The 23924-nt window shown below is 33.0% G+C and overlaps 1 protein-coding gene across 1 annotated transcript in view; it reads right to left on the bottom strand.

Annotated features, from left to right (window-relative positions):
- Mtgo (miles to go) overlaps window positions 1–23623 on the bottom strand; it is a 45870-nt gene extending 22247 nt beyond the window's left edge. The window contains exon 1 of the mRNA XM_026632018.2: window positions 23278–23623. The gene's annotated coding sequence lies outside the window, so the exon portion shown is untranslated. The remainder of the gene's footprint in view (window positions 1–23277) is intronic.
- Window positions 23624–23924: the final 301 nt, after the last annotated feature.

Genomic DNA, 23924 nt, shown 5'->3' with positions numbered 1-23924 from the left:
TAACGGTTTGATAGTTTAATCGATATTCAAGCTGACGACTAGTTAAGTGCATGGATTGCATACGACCATAGAATAAACAAGATAAGGCGATGTTGTATATTTAGAAGTTCGGGATACCGTAGATAATTTCTGCATGCGATATAAATACTAATAGCAACAATTATCATTCGTTCAGACGTATGAATCACTTATACGTACTACAATATTAACAAACAATAGTGGACATATACATTTTAAATTCAAAACGCACTAACGGTCCCGTCGAGGTACCAAAAAATATCAATACAGCTGAAATACCTATATTAATTATTTATGTGTGGCTAAATTCTAATGTTAATAAATATTAATATTGTTACTAAGTTTTCGTAGTTGCATATTATTTATAATTCGATTGCATTTTATTTTAGTATTTAAAATGCGATTAGTAATACAAGAAAGTAAAAAAACTTTCGTGAACGTTATTGCTATCACTAACCGGTTGATGGCGAAGAAGATCGGAATTGACATAAAAATCGAATTCATTTGTTTCGCACGTCTATGTATCGAGTTATTGGTTTTTAAAATAACACGTTCATAACCGTGTTTCCAATGCAGTGTTGTTTTTAACAGACTCAATAAGACTATTATCACCATACTTGTGTCGAGCATCGACCTCCGAATCATTCGTGCGCCAGACGACACGATCAGTTGCCCGCGACCGATGTCGCCCGACGTCATGTCTCGATACACCTGAATTGAATAACAATTGACTCCAACTAGCAACGAGAAATCCAACTACTTAGTACCTACAATATCCTCATCTAGCAAAGTGTAAACTATTTACTTCACAGAGATAGTTCTTAATTTAAAATTCGTACAACATTTGTAAATAACAATTGATCTTCCCAACTATTATAATGTATCAACCTGACAGTTGCATATCTAAGTGTTGAAAAATAATTTCAGCAGCACTGATATGATCTAGGCTCAACATTTTACTGGATTACTACATTTACTCTGAACTCCATTTTGTACTATTTAAGAGTACCGGCATACTTATTTATACAGAAATACAGTTTTACAAATAACAAAACTGTTTTATTATTAGCGATGTGATAAATGTAAATAGAACACAGAGTACAACATTTATAATATACAACGCGGAATGCACAAACGCAACTCATATTGAGTCAGTGAGAAAAAAACCGTCATTAGCATTAAAGGTGCCTAGTTAAGTGTTACACACATTCGCCAGAACAGTTTCAAAATCGATTCCATTCAAATAAGTACGCGGCGGCGTTAGCTATTCATCATTACAAATATGGTAGAAGAGATGTTGTTTTATGTAAAATAGCACATTATTCGAGTAAAAACTATCGGAGTCCGTTTCGATTGCATCTGCACGATGCCGCAGATGAGGCTGAGCGCTTATCTTCCGCAGGATACGGCTCGTTTTCCGCCGAACCGTTGCGATAGCGCCACCTACGCCCGCGTCTCGCGCTAGCATTCTCATCCACCTCGATCGCAAATTTATAATAATAAAAAAAACAATATAAGCGTTTTTTAAGGCGATTTAGATGTTAAGCTAACACTAAATAATATTATATTTCATACATTTTGTAGAGTCGGATTCATATCATTCTCTAGAATGTGTACACAGCAAAACTTGGTTTACAACAAAGCGCGGCTCGCGTGTCCACCTTATTGTGCCAGTGTCAGTCAATTAGCAGCCCTTAATGGACTTCATTCACGCGACGAACGTTATGAATGAAAGCTGAGTTAATATAGAATTACTAATGCACAACGTAGTAAAAAAAACGGCCATTGAAGCTAAAAATCGAACTTTATTCAGTATGAGATCAAATTTCTTGTATCATTTTATTAAAAGTGGCAGAAAAACTTGAAGATAATATACTCAACAACAATATAATATGTTTATGATATACTATTATGTACTGATATAAAATTCATATACTTATTTGCAAATTCGCTTTGCTATTGATGTTATAACGTGAGCTGTTTGAGTTATTAATTTTACATATAACATTATGCAGTAATATTAAACGAGCGATAACCGTAAATAATTTGATTCATCAAATTGGCATTAATAACATTTATTAATAATGATTAACATGTCTAAATGGAGTGAAAAAAAAACGGAATGGAAAATAGCAATTATACAAGCAAATCATATCATATCATTATAGTATTTAAACCGCTCCTAAGCAAAGACTACAGATAGATTAGGTTTATCGTATAGGGGCGATTCTTTTGGTAACTAACATTTGTATTATGTTACAAATAAAAAGTACTAGCACACACATAGCCGATAAATTTACTTTTTTTTTAACAGTAAATTACTTTGAGAGACACCCATTAAAGACCGATGAAAAACGCGGTCGCAATTTAAGACATAAATCGTATATATGGATACTAGGAAATTAAAACATGTAATTAAATATGTAAAGTTTTATGTCCAATTATCCCTTTTTCCGCTATTATTGAAAAATTTTAACAACAGAATATATATTTTTATTGTCTCATATAATATGTCGATTGGCAATTTTTATTACATCATTCTTTTACACATAAAAAAAATGTCTCAGATATCAACATAATTTGTACATTTCTCGTTTGCATAATTGTTATTGATTATAATAAATTGAGGCAAACGTAATGCCTACATAAGTGTTTTTGAAGATTTAGAAAGATTATTTGCATTCACTCAATGTTGTAGAAATCACAGTTTAATATGGTTCTATTTCCGTATTGTTGTAAAAGCTCAAAACAGTGCGCTCGCGCTGTGGTTTGAACATACTCAAGTGGAGACCACAGAGATAAAGTGCGGCTAGAGATATGCTATAATAAGGATATTCAACTCAACTTCGATTCTCATAGAACAAACTTCTCAATTAAGATTAATGCACAGCATTCTAGGAATAGTTAAACAGAAACATCGTTCGATGAGCGAAGTGAACGTGTTCGGTGAAAGGCACAGAATCGTTCAATAATTGCCCGTTCTTTCGCATCATCTGCTATAAACTTTCTCTCTTATTGTCTTGCAAGAGACCAGTTCACTGCTGATTACGTATTCTGTTTGATCTGCAACATCGGTTGCGCCTCAGCGCAATACATATATAGCGCGCTCTCAAAAACGTAACAACCTAGTCTAAACTATCTAAATGAAGAGTTGCAGATCTAAACTCGTCTAAAAATAAAAAATACGTCTAAAGCTTTGATGAACTAGTGCACAATGAACAACAACCGCTATCGAACGTTAAATTTTTTAACTGAAATATCGAATAATTTAGGTGGATTTTTTTTTTCCTTAAACTTGTAAATACAGTCTAAAATATACATGATAATAATAGCACCGCAAGAAGATCGAACAATCTTTGACCAAAATTAAATCAAGAACACTCTCTAAGTACTCATCACGCGGAAACATCTGGAATCTGAATGCATTATATGAACTTAGAACGGCTATCGCTTACCTAGAATGGATTTAGGAAATGTAAAGATAATCGGGGAAAATATAAAGATTAAAAAAAACTAAAATTATACACACGTAAAGTTCTAAATAAAAATGTGTTAATGGGCACATTAAAAATTGAGTAATCCCATTCGTTTAAGGCAATAGTATGCATAGGCAATAGTAATAATTTTAGTGGTTCAATTATCAACTAGTACAGTAAATAATTTAAAAATGGAGGGTCGAGCCCTATACAGTGTGAGGAAGCAGCGGCAATGACCTTCCGCGCGGTTCCATCCAGATTCAAACACCAACACGAATTTAAAAAATAAATAATTATAGTGTTGCTATATATAGAGTTTAAAAAAATTTTAGAAAGAAAATATTCCTACTTAAAACACAAAAGAATTTAACATAGATCTTTATAGTACTCGTAAAATTAATTGAAATTAATTGATTGATCAACATTTTTATAGATAAAAAAAATTACTTTAGTAGAAAATTAAAAACATATATTTTTTTATATAAACAAACTTATATTTAGTTGAATTGATGATGATTTTAAAATATCATATTGAGTTAAAATATGTTTTAATTCTGCCAAATTTTAACTGACTACCGTGTATTTGAGAGAGAGTGAGTGTTTAATAATTTATACGATACTTTTCACTACTCTGTACCGAATGACGCGTCTTTTAATGTGAATGACATTCCACTTCATCTATTTACCTTATCACAATAAATAAATTACACTATCTAGACTATCAAACTATCATAACAATAAATAAATGAACTCATGTAATAAAAGTTCTATGTGTTCATTGGGACGTTAGTTGGCGAGAGAATTAAGATTCAATTCATGGCGGGCTAGCAGACTGAATACCAAATAAACCAGTTGGCGGGAGACGACTGTGGCCAGCTTAATTTAAAGTGATATTAAGAAGATATATAATATCCTGTCGAAAAAGTCCTGATTCTTATTTCGATTTCATTATTTACACGTGTTCAGTATTTATTGTATAGGTACGAACGCATTTACGTCAACGTGTTACGTATGATTGTGCAAATAAAACTGACGAATATACGAATATAGATATGAGAAAAAAAGCTATTAAAATTGTAAACTTAACTAGCGAATAATCGTTCGTTCATGTATTTGATTGTTTTCAAGATAATAATCTAATCTCGACGTGTTCACCATGCGTCATATTTTGTTGTCTTGTTTTTAAAGTTGCTAATATTTTAATAGTGTACGCTATTACTATTAGTATACAGTTAATACACTCTAAGACAATTTGTATAATAAATTGCCTTTTTGGAAGTTAAAACATTCCTTACGTTTTACTAAAAGAGATCCATGTTATCTATTCAGAATGTGACAATTACTAAAACAGATGATTTTGTTGCTATGCTCCCATTATCGGAAAGCACAACATACAATATAAACATGTGGTGGGACAAATCTCAGTCCCATGGCGTATGCACTTAGGTGTACAATATGCGCTGTTATAAATCGTTCACTTGAGGCGACAACTCAAGCGCGTTCGTCGCATACTAAGGCGTAATATTTCCTATTTGCTTTCATAGGCGTGTAAGCTTTGTCAATATCCTAACAAAGGAAGTTAATCCAATTATTTTAAATAATAATAGCTTTTTCAAGGAATCGCTGATTTCATAATACTTCTCAGTTAAGCGTAAAGCGAATGTTATGAATCAAGTATTATGAGTGGGTATCATAGACAAGAGTTGAGGTAAGGCAAGGTGAGGTTCGACCCTTCGAGTTTATACAAAGCAGGTCGTTCCAAAAACCATTGACACTAAATTCTGAATGACTGACTGACATACAACGCGATGACTAAACCGGTGGGTTTATGAGGATGAAATTATGCACAGGAATTCTTTATGGAATAAAGGTGAGCACTAAGAGCGGATATTTCAAAATTTTTAATTCATCTCCTAATTCACTTAGTGGGGGATGAAAGTTTATATGGAAATTCGTCATTTCTTATGTTAGAAGTAAAGAAATCGGTATTTAGACCTATATAATTAACATATGTAATACAATTCATGAAAAAGAGCAACTATTCAGGTCTTGTTGCTTCCTCTCAGAACCTACATTACGAACCAATGCACGGTGGTAGCTTTACATTTAAATATTTTTTTAAAATGTCAATTCGCATTTTAAAAATTATTTTTATTTTTTATTTTAATGCTCGTGAAGGTTACCTCGAAGTTGTTAAGATGTAGCAGGTTAATAACTACATCGATGATAAATAAAATGAAAGGACGACGAACGATGTCTGCGACATTCCATTGCGGTGAGTGTTCGGGAAATTCTACAAAGGTTACAAGAATACTAAAATCGTTTTTTTTAAATGGTCCTGAACATATACATACTTCGCATTTGATAAAATATTATCTTTGCTTAACATCAGCACTGGCCAAAGCGACTGTAATACAAGTATACTCGTATGATTAAAATGACAAAATCAAAACCAAAATAATATACTTTAATCAAGTAAGCTTTTACAGGCACTTTTGAATCGTCATTTTTCAAACTGTATTAAGTCAAGTTACCACCGGTTCCGAAAGCAGATTCTACCGAGAAGAACCGGCAAGAAACTCAGTTACTCTTTTTCAACATTTAAAATACAAAGTTATAAAGTGATGTTAGCCAAATTACAATTGTATATGTATATAACATATCCTGCCTGGAAGTCAACAAGTATTAGCTCCACGCCTTTAATATATCATCTATATAATTTTATTTACTATACTCAATTCAGTTATAATATCGTCAAAAACATGCATCTGCATTTGATATTAATATATCGAATATTTCAGACTCAAGCAAGGTCAGGCCAATATCAAAAGATTATTTTCCTCTTAATATTACCATACACATGTGCAATGTGGATGAACCCGTCGATGTACGTACCAGACGCACCATGGATAAGTCACTTTTGTAAATCAAGTGTGAAACTTATAAAGGAAAGATAACTTTGACTAACGTAAGGGCACCGATTGTTTAATATTATTTCATATATATATAAAGAAAAAAAAAATGAAATTATTTATCTTTGCCTGCTATATATACATAGACTTTCGAAACAGTAGGTATTGAAATAATCTCAACAACAATAATTATCTTAACTCTTAAGTAGGCTTCTTAAAAGGTCATATTTTTTTATTAAAACATTTCATAACATTCTACGTTCGATTTTATACGTTTACAACTTCGTTCTAAACCAATACCAAGAAATGTGCAATCGGTTTTTGTTTAGTATGAATCTAACATAATCTAAAATGACTCGTCGCTATTGGAATGTGGCTGTTGATCGCACGAAGCACACAGCGCTAGATAATTGAAACGTTCCGTAAGTAGAAAATAGGCGACACATCTGCTAAGCTTCTTTCTTTACAAAACTCAATATGTTAAGCTAACTCAAGTTAAAATTATATAAGAAGGCTTGAAAACAATGAAAAATGTATGTACAATATGGTTATAGAAAGCATTTTAGAAAGGAATAGAAGGTGCGCATGAACCGCAGACGGCAGCAGCGACGAGGTGAGCGAACGGCGCTGCGCTGTGCCTGCGCCGACGCCGGTTACGACACCACGCGGAACTGACGGCCTTCGCTGTCAACCTTATTTACTCCCGCTTTTCGCATACCGCACGTATGCCACTTACTTATTTTCTTGCTTAACGTCAACATAATGTACCTTTTTCGGGAAGTTATTTTTATATATATTAATTCATCTTAATCGCGTAATCTTATCATCTCTTTGTTATGGTTCAGATTACACGATTCCAAACAAACGAAGAGATAACAAGATCGATATCAGTGCTAGCTTTTATGGTACATATTTAGTATTATTTACGGTTAAAAAGTGTTCGTGAAAGAATTTTATAAAATGCACGCAATATCTCAAACGTTTCCAGTGCGTTCTCCAATAACACAGTAATAACGCGGCCCCTCAATTACCGGCGTGCATGCAGTGCCACGCGCTCAGCCGCGGCCGAGTCCAGTATAGGCGGCCACAATAGGCGCCTCTATTTAGTTGTACCAGTGTATGCGATGAATACTTTAAGCGATGAACTCACAGGGTACAGTTACGGCTCGGCGAGGACGTATCGTCGTCAGCTGACACTCAGCTGTTACATCTATTAGGATGAAATCACCCGTCCCGCTATGATCTCTGGCATTGCAATTATGTTGCTTAATAATGTTAATTGCGAAACTACTTCATTCATTACGATGAATTATTTTGCTATAAACAAAGGTTAAGATTATATTTAAAGAAAAGTTTAATCGTAGTAATCTATACCAAATCTTAATTAAATTTAAAATTAGATAGTAAATATTCAGAATCGACCGTTAACAGAAGCGTTAAAAGAAATTATATTATTGTACGTTTGCGTACTACCTACTATAAATCTGATATGAGCTGTCAGTTTGCTGTTGAGTAATGTTTCAGTATCCAATCTAATTGCTTGGTTAGCGAGACCAGCTGCTGTCAGACGACATAAAACATTTGAAGTCGCCGCAAATATGAATGGAACTGACATGTCATTTATTTCTGCTCCAAAGAAAATGAGTACCATTAATGAGCGATTCGCATATAGTCTATGCTTTATTGTACTTTTATAATATCTGTCGGAATCACAGATGTAAATAATAAACCTAATAAATTCCATGGTCGCAGGTTCAATGCCACGATCATAGAAAAATGAATAAAACAGCATATTGTTTACAATTAGCGTGTCGACAAATTCGAATAAAAACTTTATTTAGAATTCAGCTTTATTGTGAACTGTCACGCAATTATAATCAAAACAATTATACAAACGGTTAAAACGGAATAGCAAAAATATTTACTCAAAATATTTTATCCAGATCATGCGAATTTGTTAATTGTACATTGAAACTGGAAGTGAGACTGGATGGTAAAACATCTACGGATTGCAGTCTTTAAGACATTATCTTTATAAACGAACTTAGTGAATGTGTATTTTTTATTTTATACAGATATAGAGCATTACATTTAATGTACAGCAGTACATTAAAGTGGCGTGCACTTTACCTCGAGGTGTACCCATATGATATCAAAAATAAAATAGACATTGTTCAAGCAGGCTCTTACGAGCTCTTACGAGCACTTTTGAATCGTCGCTATACAAGATTAATTTAAAGTTACGACCGGTTCAGAATGTAGATCTACCGAGAAGTACCGGCAACAAAGTAGCAGTTACTCTTTTCCGACAATTAAATTACATTGGTAATTAAATAGAATTGAATTATTATTTATCCTTCACGGAAATCAACGATTGCTAACACGCTTTTTATATTATCTTTAAAATCCTTTTCCAAATTCTACGCCGTGCGCGTAATCTAAGTTTTTTTAAACATGATATTTAAATGTACTCACTATATATACATATAAAGTTACTTAGCAACTATCGCCTATTCTAGTGTCAAATTGAAAATAATTTAGTAGTGTTGTTCTCGTGAATGCTAGTGTAACTACAGGCACAACGGACATAACATCTTAATTCCAAAGGACTCAATGACAATACATATATGGCAAACTTACCGTCAGCTGGCCTAATTGCGAGTTCGCTTACCAACATTCAATAAAAAAGAAACTGATCCTTTGCGAAATACAATAAATACCTTATGATCTCGGAACGTTAAGTTATGACGATGAGAAAACAGCATACATGCTTTTAATAATTTCCTTGATATGAATAAAATTATTCAATTTGCTCTTATACCAACTATGTTTTTATGCAATAAAGATGCAGTCTTACAACAATGTTGCCGGATAATCGTACTTCTATTACAAGATTTTAATGAGGTAACGAGGAGGTTGAACACGTGGCATACATATGTCGCTGCATAAGTCCACATGTTTTGCTAAATAACGATATCTGAGTCCATGATTCATTATATACGACTGCAATCGCGTTAAAAACGAATAGATAAGAACGTGGTAATGTTATTCATAAAATTGATAACTATTTATACATCATTAACAAATGTCAACAAAGAAAAAGCTATAGTATAGACTTATAGTATGGCTTTCAGTGTTGCCTTAATCATCTTTCTATTTTATTATAAATATTACCCAGAACCTACTAAAAATTGGAATAAAAATTAGAGTATGGTCTGAGGTAGTATATCTTTGTTGAATCGAATTCTCAGAGAATAGTTTATTTCAATGCTTAAGCCTTGTAACATTAACAGTTTTATAAAAAATTGATGTGATTTAAAAAAAAAATGCTTTCAATTGCATTTTAACTTTATAATTAACACTAGTTTTGCCTCATCTCATTTACTTGGGATCGATATTCGATTAATATCTATTATAACTTTCTATAAAATAACTAGTATAACAAAATAACAGCTCAGAATCCAGCCACGACTACTTTAAATTTTTTCAGCGTTATCATTGATACACTATTTTGATTAAATCTACTTTAATCTAGACAACATGATTTTATACATAACATTATATGTATATTATAATATATATGACTGAAATTTTAAAGTGTGCGTCGACCGATCTTTAATAATATATAGCCATTGTATCCACAGGAACACACGTAGCCAGGACACAAGAAAGGCCGCTGTTCCAGGAACAATGAAAACTTTTTTTAAAAACCGTCTACATTACCATACAACGTGATGGCTCCAATACGCGCCACTTATCTGCATACGTACCTGCAAATTAGAAACAATACATGAATCACAAGATAAACTCGAATATTCCTCTTTGAAAACATTACCTTATCAACGGATAAAGTGTTATGTATATTATATATCGTAGATAAGGTTCATTTATGTTTGCGTCAAGAGAAGGCTATTTAAATTTAAGGAACATGCTGTTTTTGAATTGACTTGAGAAATATTGCTCAAGAACGCAAAAAACTATGCTTTGCATCAGTCACCTCGAGATATATTCAACAATGCACTCTTATATTTGTATTTTTGTAACCATCACGTTTGAAATACAAATTAAGAATTGTTAATAGTTCTTAATTTACGTCATAACAGTTCACATTAGAATAACAGATGTTGTTGCACGTAATTATATATTCGGCTACATTTCTGGTTAACGACGTGGTGAAAGTCGTCGTGATTTATCTCAGTTCCCAGTGTAATCGTGACGTAACTACAATCATTTCGAATGACTAACGATGAACCAAGCTTTGAGTCTCTGACATGAAGTAATTCACGAAGTACGAACTGGCTGTTCTTTAATAAAGGCGACGCGACGCCATTGTATTGTTTGCATTCATGTAACAGTCATTCTCAGAATTGTTATGCCTACACAGATTAAGAGCAGCTATCAAACAGACTGTCATCAAATGAATTGCCACTGTTTTACATCTATAACCGAGTACATTGGAACTATTTGTTTAATTTATCTCTTTGTTACTATGGGACGATTCTCGACATCAGTTTTTAACTAGCAGTATGTATATACATTTTTCTTTCTTGATGCCAACACAAAGAAAAAAGAAATTTTAACCGGACAGGTACGTATATTAGATTTTGGGGTGCATTCAATGTTTTGGTGCAAATTGAAAGATTGGTACTCGAAAACATTCGCGCGAAACACATTTTAGTCAAATTTAAGGTACACATTCGTTCAGTAAAAACACGTAAGTATTTTCATTATTTTCCAGCATTATTTTAGTATGTTGCCCACAATATGATATTAAATATATGAAAGCTTTTTGACTGAAACTATGCCCTACAATTAAATCAATCGTAGGCTTATATTGTAAACAGAGTTCAATTAAACGTTCACATTACATTCAGTTCGCGAATGCAACATATTTGTCATCTAAACATTACCTATTGTCATATTTATCATATATTGCATGTATGAGTAATGGTTTATATTTAATAGGTTTAGATTTCGTGTTATTATTTCCCTCTTTTTTATATAAAAATGATGAATAAAATAAAAAAGAAAGTTTAAGCTTTGTTACCTTTTAAATTGCTAAGATTTAAAAAAATAATAGGTGTTCAATCAAAGCAAAGAAGATGGAATAAATCTTTCAATTAGAAAACAATATTTCTGAGCAACTAACCCCAGTTTCACCTGGAGAGCGTTAGTTTAGGAACTGTCATCGAAACGGAAAGTAATTTGGGCTTTAAAGATTTGGAACCTCTTTCGCTTCTATGCAAGAAGAAATGTTCAGGCCAAATTTGCGTGATTATTCAAGACTCATATGATGAAATTTATGTTACATGAGAAACCTTGAAATTGTTGTTATCTGATCAACTGATATTTGTGCAGTTCAGCATAAAAGGTACACCTTTTATAGGAATGTTTAATAGAGGTATCGATGAAGGTGACGAAATAAGAATACTATCATTAAGGACCATTGATGAGTTTCAAGAGCTCCTGACACATATGTCATAAAGAAACGAAATAAAGATTGTTTACTCACGATATTATTTCTATAGTGAATACATAGCAGACGTCAAAAAAATAAGTAATTATATTAAATATAGATGTCATCGTTACAGATTTTTCAAATATACAAACAGAAATAAGTCATTTAATGAAACAAAATAACAAACAATGAGTTCACTATTAAAATTATTTAATCTTTTATTTTATTCACATCTCATATCCATAGGAAGATTGCTTTTGTAAGCTTAAGTAAGACGTTGCATTGACGATTCTTCTAAAATTCATATCATTCTGTTTTTCTTTATTTATTGTAAATAATAAAATAACAGTAGCAAAGTCATTATCGCCGACATACAATGTTTTCAATAAAATAATTGTTTTATTGTAATTTGAAATGTATTATACTAAAAGTGTAACTATTAAGATTTTGCTTTTTGTTGTTATTTGGAAAGGTGTAACAAAGTGTTCTAGAAAATTTATTGCACCCGCGTTAATGGCATCGCCTTATTCTAGAACTATGTAGACCTAATTTCGATTTATTCCAAATTTTATAATATTTACTCCAAATCGACATGAATACGCAAGCTTTGTTTAAAATGTCTATCCTAATCGACCAACTATTTAGTGAAACTATTCTATAAATATGTATTATCTAATAGTTACGTAAATTTCGAAAACTTTCATTTTTTTTTTTCATATATATCAAACGCAGGATTGTTTTAAATAAATTTGGTATTTTTGGATTAGTTGTACAGGTATTCTAGGATATATATTTAATTGTACAATTAAAAAAAAATCATAGATGAACGGAAAATTCCTCTCAGACTTATTCATTGCAGCAACTGACCGGTAGAATGTGGCGATTATCATAAATATACTTCTTTACATTATTATTAATAGTATAATATCTGCCTGCACCAAGCATTCATAAATATTTATATAAATTACTTTTGTTACGCTCATATTTATTAACATTATCAATGAACACACGGCAAACAAAACAAGAACTGTTAAAGGGTAATTGCATTGCGTGTGATCTTAATACACTTAACTCGTGTGCTTATCTTTTGATTAAAAGACAAACATTTTTATAAATTATATCTAATGATCGCTTAGATATGAAGGACGATTGCATCACTGGCTCTTGTACATATTTGAGGTGAGAGAGCGGGACATAAATGACATTAGGGGGTGGGTGTCTGGGAGATAGATTAGTTATAGGTTGTTAGCGTCAGTGGGCGCCGCCATTGCTACATGCAGCTCTTCTCCGGGCCCGGGCGCGGCCGGGATGGAGACGCGCGGGGCGGGGGCCGCCCACAACCTCTTATCGATCGCCACCCCTACAGTTGCACCACTTGTTACATCGCCCACTATTATAACAATCCGCTATAAATCCAGGATCAATTTTTAGCTCATATAAAAAGAATTATATTCATTTTCAGTAAAGGTGTTTCAAATCATAAATTTCCTGTCCAAAAACAACATCAATCGTTCAATATATATATATATATACAGTACACTTACACGTAATATATGCACAGTAATAGGCGAATTTATCGTTAAATAATCAAAACTATGTTCGATCAGATTGGTACCTCATGGAACAGTGCCAACTTCAGATATTTGACGATCACCGGTTGTGATAAGGGAAGTGGGTAGCGCAATCAAGCCTCGGACGGCTTATCATGAGCTGATAACGACCGGTTTGACTCTCGCGTGTGCCGCCATTTATATTCCACCCAAAACAGTTGCAAATTTATTACTTGAAATTCCTTCGTGATTATTATTCGACAACGCCCTGGGGTTTACATTTTTTTAACATGAGTAATGCAATCAATTTTATTCAGCCGCTGTGAGATTAGACGTGTACTTTCTTTGTCAAAAGAAAAATAACACATCGCTATGTGATTTCATTAACTAAAGGAGAAAACAAAAAAAGTGTTTCCCTTACTAAAAAAATCTTTAATGGATTAACATCAACGCCAGATGACGATACGATATATCGATATATAATCGAACAGGTGAGCTAGATATTAGGTAAACGTAATCCATTGCTTGAGTACGTGGGTGTACCAACTAGAACAGGTGTAACGACCTGCTAGTAGGTGATCCACTTCTGAGTACTGAGCTGGTGTACCATCGGAAGCAAATTTCGGTAACATGAATTAATAATTTCAAACTCTAATAACATATATAATTATAATGTAATTAATTAAAAAGCATCCTATCAGTTGGAGTTTGGAAGATTCTAAACGTCGATATGAGAATTACTAGAAAAACCCACGTCCAATGTTTCAACGCATTTATAAGTGATATAATACTTATGAACCTAATTGTCCATAAATTGTACACATACCTTTTGCCACGAGGATAAAAAAACCTCGCAATGGGTATACCTATTTTTATGTACTCAGGGCTTAAAGGTTTTAACATGTATAACTTACGGAGAAATAAATTATCACTATATTTACTCCGACTGTTTATAGGTTTTGCGGAAACCTCCTGGACTGAAAACTGACAGATGTTTAAATAAAAGGTATTTAAGTTAGATATAGTCTACACCATTTGACTTGGTAAATGAAGTGTCGTTGGAGAAAGTGTCGTGTGGTGAGGGCATAGACGCGATGACGGCGGAGAGATCGCAAACATGTATTTAGTCATTTATGAGATGGCAGTTATTAGCGTAACTGCGATGTGGTTACGACAAATGACAGTCAATAAATATTAGTTTGCAAAATGCAGCAATACTAGAATATTGTCTGATGCTTCAATTGGAATCATTATCGTCATATACCGCATTCGTACATAGTACATACCTACGCTTTCGTAAATTATGAAATGTTTATTTTTATTGCACATGCCAACTTATTTGGGCAGTTAAAACGGTCATATCGTGTAATTGTGCAAGATTTATTGAATCTTACTGCGTGTAAGCAGATTGAAACGAAGGCCAGTCAGTATCTATGCACCGCGCCGCAATAAAAATGATTAATAGAACACGCATCTCATAGTTTCACTGTAGCAAATATGTATTGACAATATAACACAACAACAATACGTGGCATATCATCTGTACCTCAATTATACTACACATAAGTACGTGCCTCAGACATCTTAACTAGTTACCAACTCGACAAGGAAAATCCACATCCTGTTCATAGCCACGACTGCATAACTGCTTCAAAGAAACCGAATCATTGTAAATAAGTCACTTTTATGCTCAAACAATCGTTTCATTAACAATTGAGCAGTTATCAAGCTTATTTAAAAGTATTTACCCGTTGGTAGGGTTCTGTGCAGACCTATCCGATGGTTGGTTATATAAGTAATACTCCGGGTAGTTATATAGCTATTTATATTTTACGTTACGACCTACTTCCGTGGATTTCCTGAGAATACGGAATTTTCAATAATGTAGATTACATTTTTATTACTTTACTAACGGTGTCATTACTAGCATAAAATATTTATATGTCTATTATTTTGTAACTATTTCTGTTACAATACATAACATAGCATACATAAACAGCCTGTAAATTTCTCTCTGCTGGGCTAAGGCCTCATCTCCCTTTTGAGGAGAAGGTATGGAGCATATTCCGATATATTGTAACAGAGCACAGAGAATATGCTCTGTTACAATATTTATGTACAAATATTTAAATTGCGATATCATTAATGCTATAATAGGCTATTGTATCTATCAATAATTTGGTCAAATTAAAATGCATTTTATATATAATAAATAATTTTAACTTAATTAAAGGTTTTTTAACATGTAATTTCTTCAGTAGATCGATGTAATGCGTTTTATATCTGCGTCGCGTCGGTAATGCGAGGTGCGCTTGCGCGGTCAATGTTCGCTTGCCGCCCGCTGGGCCCCACGCATCCATTAGCGCGAAAATAATGCAGCCACCTTAGTCGTTACGCTTGTTTTGGCAGTATTTTTTATTCAATCCATTGTATATGTCTCCGTTTTAAAGCCCAACTATGCGTTATATCTTTATTTTACAAACACTATCTCGAAAAGTTCCAAAGTCATGACCAAAGGCTACATATATATGGTCAATAACGTCGAGAAAATATTGTTTTGATGATTGTGTTGATTTTACATAAACAAAGCAAAGTTGAAGTTGTATAAAACTGAAAGTAAAGTAACAGGTTCAGAATTATATTTTATAAGCTAGTAAATATTCATGAGATCTTTATTTATAAAAAAACAACTTTCGTCTATTCATAGCTTGAAATCTTAGGTTAATTGCAAGGCAAAACATTTAAAGACTGGTGTAATGTACTAGTTGTAAATGTTTTTAAATAAATTTATTTCTGTTCAACAAACATTATTTATTATATTCGAAATGATATCGCTATTGTGAGAGAACTTTTACACTATTACAAATATCTCCCTCATTAAAATTGTTTTTAATTTGACATTTTGATATTGTTATATTTTAGGTATATGTGTACTCTATATACGCGTTTGATAATATTATTTTTATAACATTTATTCAATTTGTTAATTAATAGATAAATTAAATTATCGCAAGTGAAATGCAATAATACTTTCGTTATTTTTATCGCCAGAGCTGAAATTGAAGCCGTGAATCATTGACAAGCACAGCCGTGGTGGTTTTCTTTCATTAAAAATTGCTAATTCTAAATTTAATTTACGAAAATTACGTGTAATCTTGGCTGAAACGAGTTGCGACGGCGCGGCGGTAGATCGGCGAGGGGCGAGCGGGGTCTGCGTTCAACGAACGTCCGCGAGCCGGCACGGGCCCAAGGTCGCCACTCGCCGCACATCTCTCTCGCTCCTCGCTCTCTGCTTAGCGTACGCTACCACCACCGCTACCGCTGCACGCTATGCCTACCGGCCATTTGATATACCGACAATCTCGTATGTTTCGTAGTCGTCTTTTATATATTATCTACATTGTTATCAAAAAATAATGATGTAATCGCGTATGTACATGACAAAAACAATAACAAAACATTTCAAGGTCAACAAAGATAAATACATACAATGCAATACATTAACTTTTGATATATCAATTGTGAAAATGAACTCAGTTATATAAATCGATTGTTGCTAAAAGCGCTGAATGTCACAGAGTTCGAATTTTGTGCCGCATGTTTATACAATATGCAACTCATGCATAGTGTCGAAACTCTAAAAGTGAACGCTGTATGACGCAATCTTTTATTAGTTAAATACCATCGAAGGAATAAGGTAAATAGTATACGTGTAGCGAAGTATATTCAATTGAGAGAGATAAAAAAATATTATAAAACGCAATCCGCACCCGGCTAACCATATAATGTATAAACGACATGCTAATGTGAACTTGTAATTACAAGATACAGCATAGTAGGCTTATACAAACAAATATTATAAGAATGACATGAAGAATGAAGCAAATGAAATATCTTCTAAAAGTGACAAGATTTTTTTTTTAAATTGCCTTGATTAAATCTTTCAAAATATGTCCGACAGAATGAAAAGTGCTAAGAAGTGCATATTCATGAAGAAACTAAGACATAAGAGGTCAGTTCACGTCACCCCTTGTCGTGATTTTTTCCTTCGTCTAACCTAACGACACGACAGTGGAGAAATTCCTCAAGTATTCGGTTCAACGGCCGCGCCGCGAGTAACAGAATGCACTTGTGTGAGAGCCGTACACGCACACACGCACGTCCGTGCTTCTGCAAACACGATGAACCCGTTACACTCTTAGGGTCTACTTTGCTTACCACCACCGAACATGAATACTTTTATTAACCGCCAATTAATAAACATCACATTCGTAAATTGATTAAACAGCGCAAACTGATTGTTTGCTTTGCATACAATGAATGTACCGCTATCATTTATACCATCCATATTTCATATGATCCATATAAGTTAACCGATAATCTTGTCATGTGTGTTTTTATCAGTTTATGTATATATTTACGAGCAACCTACTTAAAAGTCGAGCGTCGCGTCGGCGCTGCCTGTAGGTACGCAATATAAAGAAAATTACACCGTGCTGCAAACGGTGAGAGGGGGACCAACCGCGGAATGCGATTATAACATTAAATTTCATCATCGAAAAAGATGAGCGTATCTTTATTGAATTAAAAGAAATGTATGCAATAGCATTAGCGAAATTATAATTTACGTATGTATGCGAGTAAAAGATTAAAAAAATTATTATTGTATCGAAATTAAGAGGAAAACAGATTTTCCCTACTATTTATTTCATTTTTTATATGTGCATGTCAATTAAAAAAAGGTCTATTTCAACAAGATAGTTATGGATCGAAATTACTAAAACACAATTATTTGTACGAAAAGTAATTAAAGTGTAATTTTTAGATTTATTAAAAATTAATTTCTATTTTTTTTTATTTGTCATTATGGACTTGGAACACAAAACTTCAACGATATCACATAATGATATCAAGTTACGTTCAAATTAAATAAAAATTGTATATATATATGAAAACTAAAAGGACTACGTCCACTTTGTATGGTTCGACAACAGCAGATATGTAAATATTATGTGGATTTAATACAAAATATATAGGTTTTGTTTTATGATTTAATTTTGATACTTGTTTTAGTATATACTAGAGACCCGCCCCGTCTTTGCACGGGTGCAATGGTGATACTAAATATACTACAGAATGTCTTACAACGTTCGCAATTTTTTTGTCATTAAACAATACAAACCGCCATGTTCCTGCATTTTAAATCTGTAATATCTTCAAAATCATTTCAATTACGTGCTGTAAATGGCCATATTGATTATAATGCAAAATGTATTAAAGGTACTTAATTCGATAAGGATTAATGCTGTATTGCTTAAAATCGCTTCGAAATTAAGACAAAAGGATAAAAAATGGTTATTGTGGGTTATCCCTAAGAGATAGACATATACAATCTTAGAGTTTTTTGAAGACCCTTAAAAAGTGTACAATACTGTAGTACATTATTTTGATCTATCTCGTAGGGTTCGGCCAGCGTTTGCAATGTAAGCTCAAAAAATGTGTTTATTTACGACATCACTTTAGAAACCTATACATATAAACCTTCCTATTGAATCAATCTATCTATTAAAAAAAACCGCATCATATCTACTGTGTAATTTAAAAAAACTAAGCATACACAGGGACAGACAGCGGTAAGCGACTTTGGTTTATATTATGTAATGATTTTAAATATTCATGATTTAATGATATATAATTATTTTGTGTTGGCGGCATTTGTGTAGTACGGCGAACTGAAAATCAGCTGAAAACATTTTCTCCGGTAGTTTTTTTAAAATCTATTTACTAAGATGCTTTAATGTTTCTATTTTGTAGATGTTACTATTCTCATGATTGGTGACGAAACATCTCTGTTATTATTTTCATACAGATGTATATATATTTGAAACTCTCACGCCCGCATACAAAATAATTATATACTCTTTATGTAAATATTATTAAAGTTATGTAAGTTATATTTGTATGCCACCACTTTTATGATAACATTCTAAACTTAATAAATTTCGTATGTTTTTAGCTGAGCACCGCCAGATCCTGTTATACTGGACTATTGATAGTAAATAATAATTGAAAAACATGTATACAAATCTACGTTTACACTACATAGCCAAACTCGAAACCAAAGCCAATACCTTAGAACCGAAAGCAATATTTTAGAAGGTATGTTTTGAACCAAAAGCTGTTAAAAATCTATTTTGTATAATAATATACATATAATATGTATGAATTGCTTAATTTTATTTTCCCCATCAATTAGTTATATTTAGTTTGCTATGTGTAAAACTAACAATATGAAAGATATTATAGATATAATATGTCATTTGTTCAATCATTAGGATATAGTGTCGAAACGGTCATGCCGAATTGGGGTCGTACAGTGGATCTTGTTAGCAAATTGTCCGTTTTTGAGATATCGAAAGATAAACTTTTAAATTACGCTATTTGTTGGAATATGTCAAACTATGTTTAGCCATGTCTTTAATGTAGAGTTTCCATCATCAAACGTATCATGGGGTATTTATTATTCATAGGCATATTTCTGAGTGGAAATGGACATTAAATAAATGAATCTAGACCTATCCGAGTAAGAACTGGATTTTTCAATACCCTAGCAGCCATACGGGAGCGTTGGAGCAGGTATTACAAGAGCGCGTATAGTAAATTTTTAGAACACAATATTCATTCCGCGCGCTCTAACTTTTTGTATTATAATATTTATAATATGACCGAAAACCATTTACACGTGTTAATATTTATAACTTAAGCAATGATACATTTTGATAATTACAAGATTCAAAATAAATAATTAGTTGACTTCTTTTTTTATTTATAAACAATAATACGACTATCAAATCGAATATGTCAAGGTAAGCTACTTACAAAGGTTTCAACGCAGGCTATTATTCTAGCACCAATAGGAAACATACAACGCTTAGTGTATTATAGTAAGGGACAGAAAAAATAAATCAAATAATAATTTATATTATCTCGTCCGGTGTTTTTTTATTTTATTGAAAATCTTAATCGAATGCCATTTCGTATCGAAAAATATTTCTAAATAAAAATAGGAGGTTAACTTTAAATCATTTAGTGTAGGTAAAATTTTTAGTATTTTCAATAATATTCCTTATTAAAAATTAAAAGCTAAATTTATTAGCAATTTTTGTTGTTTAATACAACGCCGCATATTGTAACTACAGTAAATCCTGCGCAATTTGTCTGAACACGATTGAAATTATGAATACTCATTAGACGCTACGAATCAGTACCAATATATTATATTAAACACTTTTTACACAATTCGCTTGCCCTTATCCCATTAAAAAAAAACACTATTGATATTTAAATATCGTTTACCACACATTAATAAATAAATGTAATATTAGGATAATATGAAGAGTTTGGTGAGTATGACAGTGGTTGCGATTATCTAATCTAAGGCTATGTCGAATTAAAAAAAATAAACAGAGGCTTGAATATACATAAACTTATTTTTGGTTATAAGAACAAAACCTTTGTAACGATTTAAATGCCTCGCGAGTTAAATTCACCATTGAGCTTTTGCTTTCCTTATTTTTGTATCAACTTAATTTTGACTCTTTATTTAATACAAATCAATGTAACGATAGAATCATTCATCATTTAAAGTTCTATGATCTATCGGTTACGATTGGTATGTTTTTTGTATACGACTATATTTGAAACAATCATTTTAAATTTTTTTATAAGTGAAATTTAATGAGACGCGATAAAAATTAAATTTCAAGGTCGATGTTTATTATCGTTTTCAAAGCAAAGAGCAGTTTCTCTGTCACGTGTTAGATACACAGAGTTGCACTGCGCGGGTGGTTTCAGCTTAACGGTCTAATTCTTGCCTAATATAAAATATTAAGATGTAACAATAACAACAATAGTTCCGAGAATTAACAAAAGAGCTCATTTGAGCTATCTGAAACGAGATTAAAGGTCGTCGAGATTGTGTAAATTTGACCCGACACCCGGACTCTACGCGATAAAATATTTAAACAACTACACAGTAACGAGCAACAAATAATGTAGCTCTCATTACAATTGTTTGTTTTTTAATTGTAATCTTTAACTTTAATTTAAAAAAAAAATTATAGTTTATCGTTAGTTTTTTTAAATAAAGTCGTTTTAACCATAAACAAAATAATATATGTTATTTTTTTATTTATTTAACTTATACGATTCCTTGGACAAAATATAATATAATTATGGTTTTTGGTTTGAAGTATTTCGCGATAACACAATATTTATTATCTGTGATCTAAAACCAAATAGATAGAGCAATTTTTACAAATTAAATCAAATTTAAAAAACTGTTTTTAATACTATACAAGTATTACAGTTTTTTATCAATGTGTCCAATCAAAAGAACTGAATTATATATTTAAATGAACAAAATAATTAGGTGTAGAGTAAGCAAATCGGAAGCGGCGGATTTGAATATGGTTTCTAAATAAAGTATTGCTTACTACCTACTTAATCGAATCTACTAAGTAATTATTTTACTAGAATTTAAATCATTAATAATTTAACAATTATCATTAATAATTTAATTTAAAACAAATTTCTTTCATCTATTTCATTTCACAGGATTATCGAATCGTGTCAAATGGAATAGGCTAAAATTATTAGTTATTAAAAAAAGTAACTTATTTATACATCAAATTACAAAAAAAAAGTCTGTTACAATAGGTAATAGAAGGGAACAAAGCGGAAGACGCAAGAGTTTCGAAATATAGCACGCATTATCTATCAAACACAATTCTCGTGCTTTGTTACAAGATACTAGCATGAAATAACAAACTACCGCTACCTACGAGAAAAAATAATAAAAGATAAAGATGTTTCATAAATATTGGTAAATCAGACTAATTGTCTACTTTTTCTAAACAAGACTTCTAACTTCCACAACAAGTAATTATTTTTAAAGGTCCAGTACACATTCATGTAGAATAGAACTCCGTAGCTTTTTGTTACATTTTAAAATAATTACCAAATGTTTGCATTGCATTGTAACATACAGTTACAAATCAAAATTGGAAATAAAAGTACAACAGAAGAACTGTATTGCATTTTATTTGTAAGAAGTTAGATGTTGAAGTAAGTATAGAAATAAGCAGAAATAAAATTTTAAGTCAATACGGGTTAATAAAAAAAATTTAAGTCCATAAATTTGAATTTTAGCTAAATTTATTATAGCGTAGTTGGCATGAGACAGGAGAGTCGTGCCGCCATGTCGATCAACGCCCACAATTATCTATCAGATATAAACATTCTCCAGCGAAGAATACATTCCAATTGGAACACAATGTTGCAAATATGCAATGATCCGGACAGAAGCGGCGGCGAACTTAAAGTCACACTGACATTGTATATATTCCGGCATCCCATATGGAATGCGGTCGCTTGACCGGCAGCGCACCTCCCCGCGCCAACGCCCGCTCTCCTCCAGGCTCCATGTTTTCTTACCACTCGTTTCCGTTTACAATATGGAATACTGGCAAAGAACTAATTCTTACAAGATTCCAAATTGTCAAAATAGGTCTTAAATAAAACATATAACTTTAGTTTTCGGATACTCATGTCGTTTTTCTATGACGTCATAACTATTAATATTAGAGTGGATTTGTAATTACTCACACCTGTACACGATAATTGTAAACAAAAATTGAAATAATTGGGTCGATATAATAGTAAATTTGTGAAAACTAGGTATCAATGTCCATTTCTAGAACATGACGTTCCAGAGCGCGACGAGACGGCCGCCACGTCGAAACGACACGATGGTCCAGTCCATTTAAACGGTCAACATTCGCCAAAACAAGAATTTCACTCACCTTCAACAAAAAGCTGTCGATGGGTATTATAAATATCCACTGACTCGGACGCACAGATAATCCGGTTATCGTCCGTACGGCACAAATATACACCACACCAAAACGACAACATAAATAAAGGCGGGAGGAACCACCGGTTAGGTCGCGGTACGGGTAACGCCGGCGAACTCTTCGTAATGATTGAATTGCAACTGGGAAAATGCACGGGGCGGGGTTGTCGAATGTAATAAATGGTCGGGTTCCAGAGGTCGGTCACTGGCGGTGGGAGTGCGAGAGCAGAGCCACGATTTACAAACACCCTGGGCGAAGCCACGGAGAATACTGAGTGGCGAGCGACGGACACGCTCCCTCGTCCCTCCGATACGCGCGGGACGAGGGGGGGCCGCGACGACGTGGCGACCTCCGCGCCGCCGCACGCCGCCCGGGCAGTCGCTCCGCACCGGAGCTGCCGCAGCGCTTCGCTCTCGCTCATCTTTGTCAGCTATGCCGCTTAGCAACGCGACGCCGCCGTTGAAACCGCCGTCGTCAACGCCGAGCACACCCATATCGCCAGACTCCATTTTTTTCGATACACCATTGATGTGATGTTCTACACATTGAAAAATGCATATGCAATACAAAGAGGTCCTACGAAAAACCTATTATCA

The sequence above is a fragment of the Vanessa tameamea genome, chromosome 4 (genome assembly GCF_037043105.1).
Source record: "Vanessa tameamea isolate UH-Manoa-2023 chromosome 4, ilVanTame1 primary haplotype, whole genome shotgun sequence".
In the NCBI taxonomy this organism is placed as follows: Eukaryota; Metazoa; Arthropoda; class Insecta; order Lepidoptera; family Nymphalidae; genus Vanessa; species Vanessa tameamea.
The sequence above is the reverse complement of the archived record's forward strand: the minus strand, read 5'-3'. Positions and strand labels throughout refer to the sequence as shown.